The sequence below is a fragment of the Schistocerca americana genome, chromosome 8 (assembly GCF_021461395.2).
Source record: "Schistocerca americana isolate TAMUIC-IGC-003095 chromosome 8, iqSchAmer2.1, whole genome shotgun sequence".
Lineage (NCBI taxonomy): Eukaryota > Metazoa > Arthropoda > Insecta > Orthoptera > Acrididae > Schistocerca > Schistocerca americana.
The window spans coordinates 305971316-305978293 of NC_060126.1; the positions used below are offsets into that span (position 1 = coordinate 305971316).

At 46.0% G+C, this 6978-nt stretch overlaps 1 pseudogene; it reads left to right on the forward strand.

The window, feature by feature from the left end:
• The first annotated feature begins 5405 nt into the window (after positions 1 to 5405).
• LOC124546332 lies at positions 5406 to 5523 on the forward strand (annotated as a pseudogene).
• The last annotated feature ends 1455 nt before the right edge of the window (positions 5524 to 6978 follow it).

Sequence of the window (6978 nt, forward strand, 5' to 3'; positions counted from 1 at the left end):
ACGGAAATACCAGCAAATTCTCTGGTCAAATTATTAAATAATTAACTATGACCAAATAAATCTCTTTTCTCACTTTACGTTGAACTGTTCCGTGAACGTGTTCGAATAAACAAATAAAAAACAATACTAGGAGCCTAAGTTTCATTCTAGGAAGAAATATAGAAAAGTAAGAACTTCATTTTATTCAAATTATGGACTAGTTCTTTTTGTGTTATTACTCTTCTGTTTTCCTTACTTATGAAGCAATGAAGCCCACGGTGAATTCCACCCCTTTGCCTGCTGTAGCACAATTAGGATAGTACGGAGTGTTGTTGACCTCGTTATAAGCCACGATGTTGGCGCCGGAAAGAAGACAGGGCAGCAGGTAAGATAAACCAGCTCCTCGGCCATTGGTGAGTCATGGGACGGTGGAAATAACACGTCTATTCAACAGAGTTCTTATAGCAATCGAAGGCGTCGGCTCGATGGCGTGTGGTGTCTACAGGCCAGCAGGTGCCCACCAGTAGCGTGCTAGCTGTGCGCGGGCGCCAACGCCAGAGTCGTTTTCGTTGGCGTGCTAGCGGCCAAAGCAGCGCGAGCACCTCACCAACAGCGTAAAGCCGTCCTCTCACGGAACTTCGAAACGCACGTATGCGAGGAAATGGTGACGTCACAGAATGGAATTCCACATTCTGCTACTCTGCGGAGCGTGAAATGAAGCGTATGGCATGTCAGAAAAGCCTTGTGGTATTGAACAAGGTCAATGAGATGCTCAATCCTTCTACGTCACAAGCAGAACCTACGAGCCGTCGTATTGTATTGAGTTAACTACTTATTTGGTGGTTTTTCTATATCGTAACGTACTTGGAATGAATATAAGCCACTTAAAGCATCAGCAAATTGAGGATCTCTCGAAAGCACATTTTAGCTACAATTTTTTATAAGGAAGTGATACATATCTGCAGGGAAACGCTTCCTGTTTTTTACTATTGTACGCTGATAAGCCAAAACATTATGACCACTACTGACCGCGACGCTGGATGCAGCTTGGTGGTGTTGCGGGCATTTGATGCGGTAACAAGAGCATATAAACGGAGGAGACACGGACTGGGGATCACCCTAGCGAAAATATAGGCTGCGGATGGGGAAATCCACTGAAAAAAGCGACTTTGACAAAGTGCAGATTATTATTACGCAAAGCCTGTGGGCTGGTCATATTTTCAACAGCTACTGCCCTGACCATATACGGAAAGAGGCACAAGGAGAGTGAAACAACCATTAGGTGCTAAATGGTTGGACGTCAGCGACTGTTCACAGAGCGTCGGATTCGGAGGCTCGTTTGCTCTGTAAAGTAGGATAGATGGGGATTTGTGTGATCTCAGCCGAAAGAGCACAATGCTGGTGCACGACCAAGTGTTTCGGGGCACACCGTTTATAGTACATTGTTGAACCCGGGGCTCCGCAGCAGACCCCCCCCCCCCCCCCCCCCCACCTCCTACGTGTTCATATGTTGACCCAACGACATCGTCATTTGTGATTGCAATGGGAACGGAACCATCGGATGCGATCGTCGATCAATGGAAACGTATAAGCTCTTCGAGTGAATCACATTTTTGCTACAGTAGACCGTTGGTCCTCTACACAAATGCTGTCATCGCTGTACACACCGGCACGAAATGTTATGATATGGGAGACGTTCCCCTGCACTTGAACGGGACATGTGGTAGTAATGGAAGACAGGCTGACGGCTGCGAACTACCTGCATCCCTTCATACTTGATGTCCCCCCGATGGCGATGTCATCTTTCAGTAATTTAGCTCTCTGTGTTTCGGAGTCAGAACCGTACTATAGTCGTTTGAGGAGAATTATAGTGAACTGACGTTGATGTCTTGGTGACCAAATTCGCCTGATGTAACTCCTACAGAACTCATCGTGGTCGTTACAGGGTATCGTCGCCACGTACGCAACGCAGCGGCCCGTCACTTACGTGAATTACAATACCTACGCGTAGACATCTAAGACCACATACCTCCTGAAACCCACCAAGAAACTGTGGGATCCCTGATACGCAGAATGAGTGATTTATTTCGTTCCAAGACCGACAAACAAGCTATTAAGCAGGTGGTCATAATGTTTTGGCTCATCAGTGTAACTTGTGTGGCTATGATAGCATACCGTTTCGGTATTGCAGCACAATCATGATCTATCAAAAGTGTGTCATTTTGACCAATTTGTCATAATTAAATATGAAATAACGACATCTGAGGATTTTATAGAAATGTCACCCGCTGTAGTCTATGTCAAACAGTTATTGCAATTAATTTATTTGATGCATATCTCCTTGCGAAGACCAACAACTGGAATGTTCCCCAGTGCCCAGAAATCTTCACGTAACTGCCAGCCTATGTCAAAAGTAAACGCAAATTGAGCGTTTCCTCTAATGAAACAAAGTGTAAAATTTATATACTTATATTTAGTTTTAAGGACTGCCTTATATTGTTACTCCTCAGTAAGTATTTTTCCAGTGATGATGAGAACCTTCGAAACTACCTTCTTTTCCACTCAAATGAAATTATGGAATGAATCTCGATCTTCAAGTTTATGTGATGGACATACATTACTTTCGAGTGGTTGTAGTGAATGCAACCTGGAGAATATAGATACTAGGCATGCGCAAACTTATATTACACACTACACCTACATTCGATTTTAAACCGAGAATGGGATGAAGATTTAGCTGACTTAATAATTTCTCTTAGTATGTATGTCAGATCGCTTTACTCCTCTACTTACTGTTTAAGCCGTTGGCGAATCCGGAATCTGCTTCTCGATTTCCTCTGCTATCTTCGACATTCGCTAACAGAGTTAACGTAGATATTTTCAACGCGTCCATTTTCGTAAAGAAGCTGTGTGGTTTACGCGCCAAATGCCACACAAGATGGTGCAATCAGTCACTGGAGAGCGCTGAGGTCGCGAATCACGTTAAGGAGCTCGTTGTGTTCCGTAATATGCAGCAAGTCGATTCAAGCGTGCAGGAACCACGACATACACCAAGCGTGGCGTTCTTCGCGGTTAGAAACACGTCCCCTGTGGGGACGGCTTAAGGGGAGGAAGCACCGAACGAACGCTGGTGACAGTAGGTCAGGAAAGAGGCTCACTCAAGTGCGATCGGTGACCCAAGGATCCTTGGGTGGCGGCATGGAGTCGACCGAAGTCGGCCTGCAGTAAGCCCCCAATAGGCTGGTACTAGTTCAGCTCCAGCAGCAGCAAAACTAGTGCACCTCATAGAGCCATTGCTACCGGATACAGCATGTAGAAGTGAATGAGGACCGATGACCCTCGTCAGGTAGACGATTCAGCGTGGAGTATTTCTCAGGATAGGCTGTGGCTGACGACAGTTACTCAATCGTCGGAGGAAGTGGTATTTATTTGGCTTCTCGGCCCATCCCCGTTGTGGTAGGACCTCACTTTCTATCACGCACACTCCAGAACTGTTACAGCATCAAGTCTCGACAAGTCCAGGCCACCCCTGAGGCGCCCTGGTCATCATACCACACTGCGTCGACAATGCTCCCGCCCCGACAGGAGCAGCAGGGCTAGACATGCGGTACAAACCTCTCTTCGGTGCCCGAATGCGGACTTTCTACATGTCAGCTCGCCACCTTTCCAGTTCTTGGCAGCAGGACGCGGTGGTTCGTCTAACTGAAAGCTACAGACGCCTGTTTGAAAACGTGGTCGTGTAACATTATTCCCCTTTCAATACGATCAGTTTTACCACACTGCTGACAGGTATTACTCCTTAAAATCACTTAACAACACCTCACATCTTTTTTACATTTATGTGTAATTCTCGTTTTAGTTTTTCTTATGCTGATCCTGTCAATCTTAACACGTTTGATGACCTACAAATTACTTATTTCTTAATGGCGACTCTCTCAGTCGTTATATGGTCTCCACGTTCAGGAGAGTGGATGCTTTTCTGCCGTAAATAAATAAATGTAGGCTGCGCAGAACAGAATCAAAATGAAGGTGGTATACGAACTGGGAACACCTAATTCTACAACTTTATGATGGTGAAGTTTTTTACCTGTTCACAGTTGACTGATTTTTGGTTCTGCACTCGCCCTTTCTGAGTTATGTTCCGGGTACGATTTCAAAGCATGTTCAACAGCTCGAATTTCGGCAGCATTCCTATCACAGTAACTACAAGTGCCCACTCTAGGGTACCCGAAACAGACGTTAAATTGTGTATTGAAAATAAGTATATATTTCTCATACGACACAGATTGACTAGGGCATGAATTCTTAAATAACTCACACATCTTACTGATGTATAGATCTGGTGGGAAATATACTTTCTTAGAGGTTTTCAAACTGTAATGGCTTCGTTCTGCGTCATGTGCCTCGGATGTCACACCTTTTTTCAGATAACGTTTTATTACTTCAAATTTTTTTAGATATTCAATAAAAATATGCAAAGGCTTTAGAACAAACATTTACTTCAGTGAGAGAATTCTCCCTCTTCACTGTTACACGATATGAATAACTGTTGTCACGAAATTTAGCTTCATTTTCTGGTTTCCTAGGTCTCCTATGCGATATACTATTTACATTAATACCTTTTTTCAGATAACGTTTTATTATTTGTAATTTTTTTTTAGATTTCCATGAAAATATGCAAAGGCTTTACATCAAACATTTACTTCACTCTTACACGATATGAATAACTGTTGCCACGAAATTTAGCTTCATTTTCTGGTTGCCTAGGTCTCCTTTGCGATATGCTATTTACATTAATTAGGCCTGGCAAGTAAGCATTCTGCTCATTCACAGTCATTTTGTTATAATTAGATATAATATACCCATGTTCTGCGTCAGTGCTACTATGAAAACACTCCAATCTGGAACATTTACAATCTGGTCCTAATTCATGCGTGTATGATAAAAGTTTTTTCTCCCGTCGGGCCGGCCGCTGTGGCCTAGCGGCTCCAGTCCGGAATCGCGATACTGCTACGGTGGCAAGTTCGAATCCTGCCTCGGGCATGGATGTGTGTGATATCCTTAGGTTAGTTAGGTTTAAATAGTTCTACGTCTAGGGGACTGATGACCTGAGATGTTAACTCCCATAGTGTTTAGAGCCATTTGAACCATTTCTCACGTCGGAAAGTCGATCTGTCGTCTTCCTTTTCTTCGTTGACTGAAGATGATATTTTCCTCATCTTCATTTACCATCTTCACTTCCACAGTTCATATAAAATGTAAATCAAACTAAACAATTCACACAACAAACAAAGCACTTACTTAACCTCTCCAACAGCACATACTCAACATGTAATAATCATAGACAGTAAACAACAGCTGCTATCACTGCTGCCAACTGACTAACCTCCTTTTTTCCTAGTTTCACACTGACTTACCTCCTTTTTGCCGACGGCCTTGTTTCAGTGGTAACACCGGTTCCCTTCAGATCACCGAAGTTAAGCGCTGGCGGGCTGGGCTAGCATTTGGATGGGTGACCATTCGGTCTGCCGAGCGCTGTTGGCAAGCGGGGTTCACTCAGCCCTCGTCAGGCAAACTTACAAGCTACTTGATTGAGAAGTAGCGGCTCCGGTCTCGGAAACTGACATACGGCCGTAAGAGCGGTGTGCTGACCATATACTGCTCCATATCCGCATCCAGTGACGCCTGTGGTCTGACGATGACACGGCGGCCGGTCGGTACCGTTGGGCCTTCATGGCCTGTTCGGATGGAATTTAGTTTAGTTACCTCCTTGTCCCGTGGGTGCTATATTTTTAAACCGCTGTAACTTTGGGACTATCCCCCTTCTTTCCATGAACAAAAATAATAGAAGCAGCTTGTTGAAAGCTTTCTGATACTGTAATAATCTAAAATTTCATTTTTTTTTACTTAACCCCTTATTCCTATGGACTCTTCATATGCCATACGACACTCATTGTAAAGCCTCGACTTGCACACTAGGGCGAACAATAAGGAACACACAGTGCGATCACCAGAAGAACGCGTACCTCTAACACTACTGTAACACAATTCGAATTTTTTTCGCCTAGTCATTAAACATGCTCATTCGTCATACTGCCAGGCATAATTTCCACGTCTTTTACATGTGAAATACACTCCTGGAAATGGAAAAAAGAACACATTGACACCGGTGTGTCAGACTCACCATACTTGCTCCGGACACTGCGAGAGGGCTGTACAAGCAATGATCACACGCACGGCACAGCGGACACACCAGGAACCGCGGTGTTGGCCGTCGAATGGCGCTAGCTGCGCAGCATTTGTGCGCCGCCGCCGTCAGTGTCAGCCAGTTTGCCGTGGCATACGGAGCTCCATCGCAGTCTTTAACACTGGTAGCATGCCGCGACAGCGTGGACGTGAACCGTATGTGCAGCTGACGGACTTTGAGCGAGGGTGTATAGTGGGCATGCGGGAGGCCGGGTGGACGTACCGCCGAATTGCTCAACACGTGGGGTGTGAGGTCTCCACAGTACATCGATGTTGTCGCCAGTGGTCGGCGGAAGGTGCACGTGCCCGTCGACCTGAGACCGGACCGCAGCGACGCACGGATGCACGTCAATACCGTAGGATCCTACGCAGTGCCGTAGGGGACCGCACCGCCACTTCCCAGCAAATTAGGGGCACTGTTGCTCCTGGGGTATCGGCGAGGACCATTCGCAACCGTCTCCATGAAGCTGGGCTACGGCCCCGCACACCATTAGGCCGTCTTCCGCTCACGCCCCAACATCGTGCAGCCCGCCTCCAGTGGTGTCGCGACAGGCGTGAATGGAGGGACGAATGGAGACGTGTCGTCTTCAGCGATGAGACTCGCTTCTGCCTTGGTGCCAATGATGGTCGTATGCGTGTTTGGCGCCGTGCAGGTGACCGCCACAATCAGGACTGCATACGACCGAGGCACACAGGGCCAACACCCGGCATCATGGTGAGGGGAGCGATCTCCTACACTGGCCGTACACCACT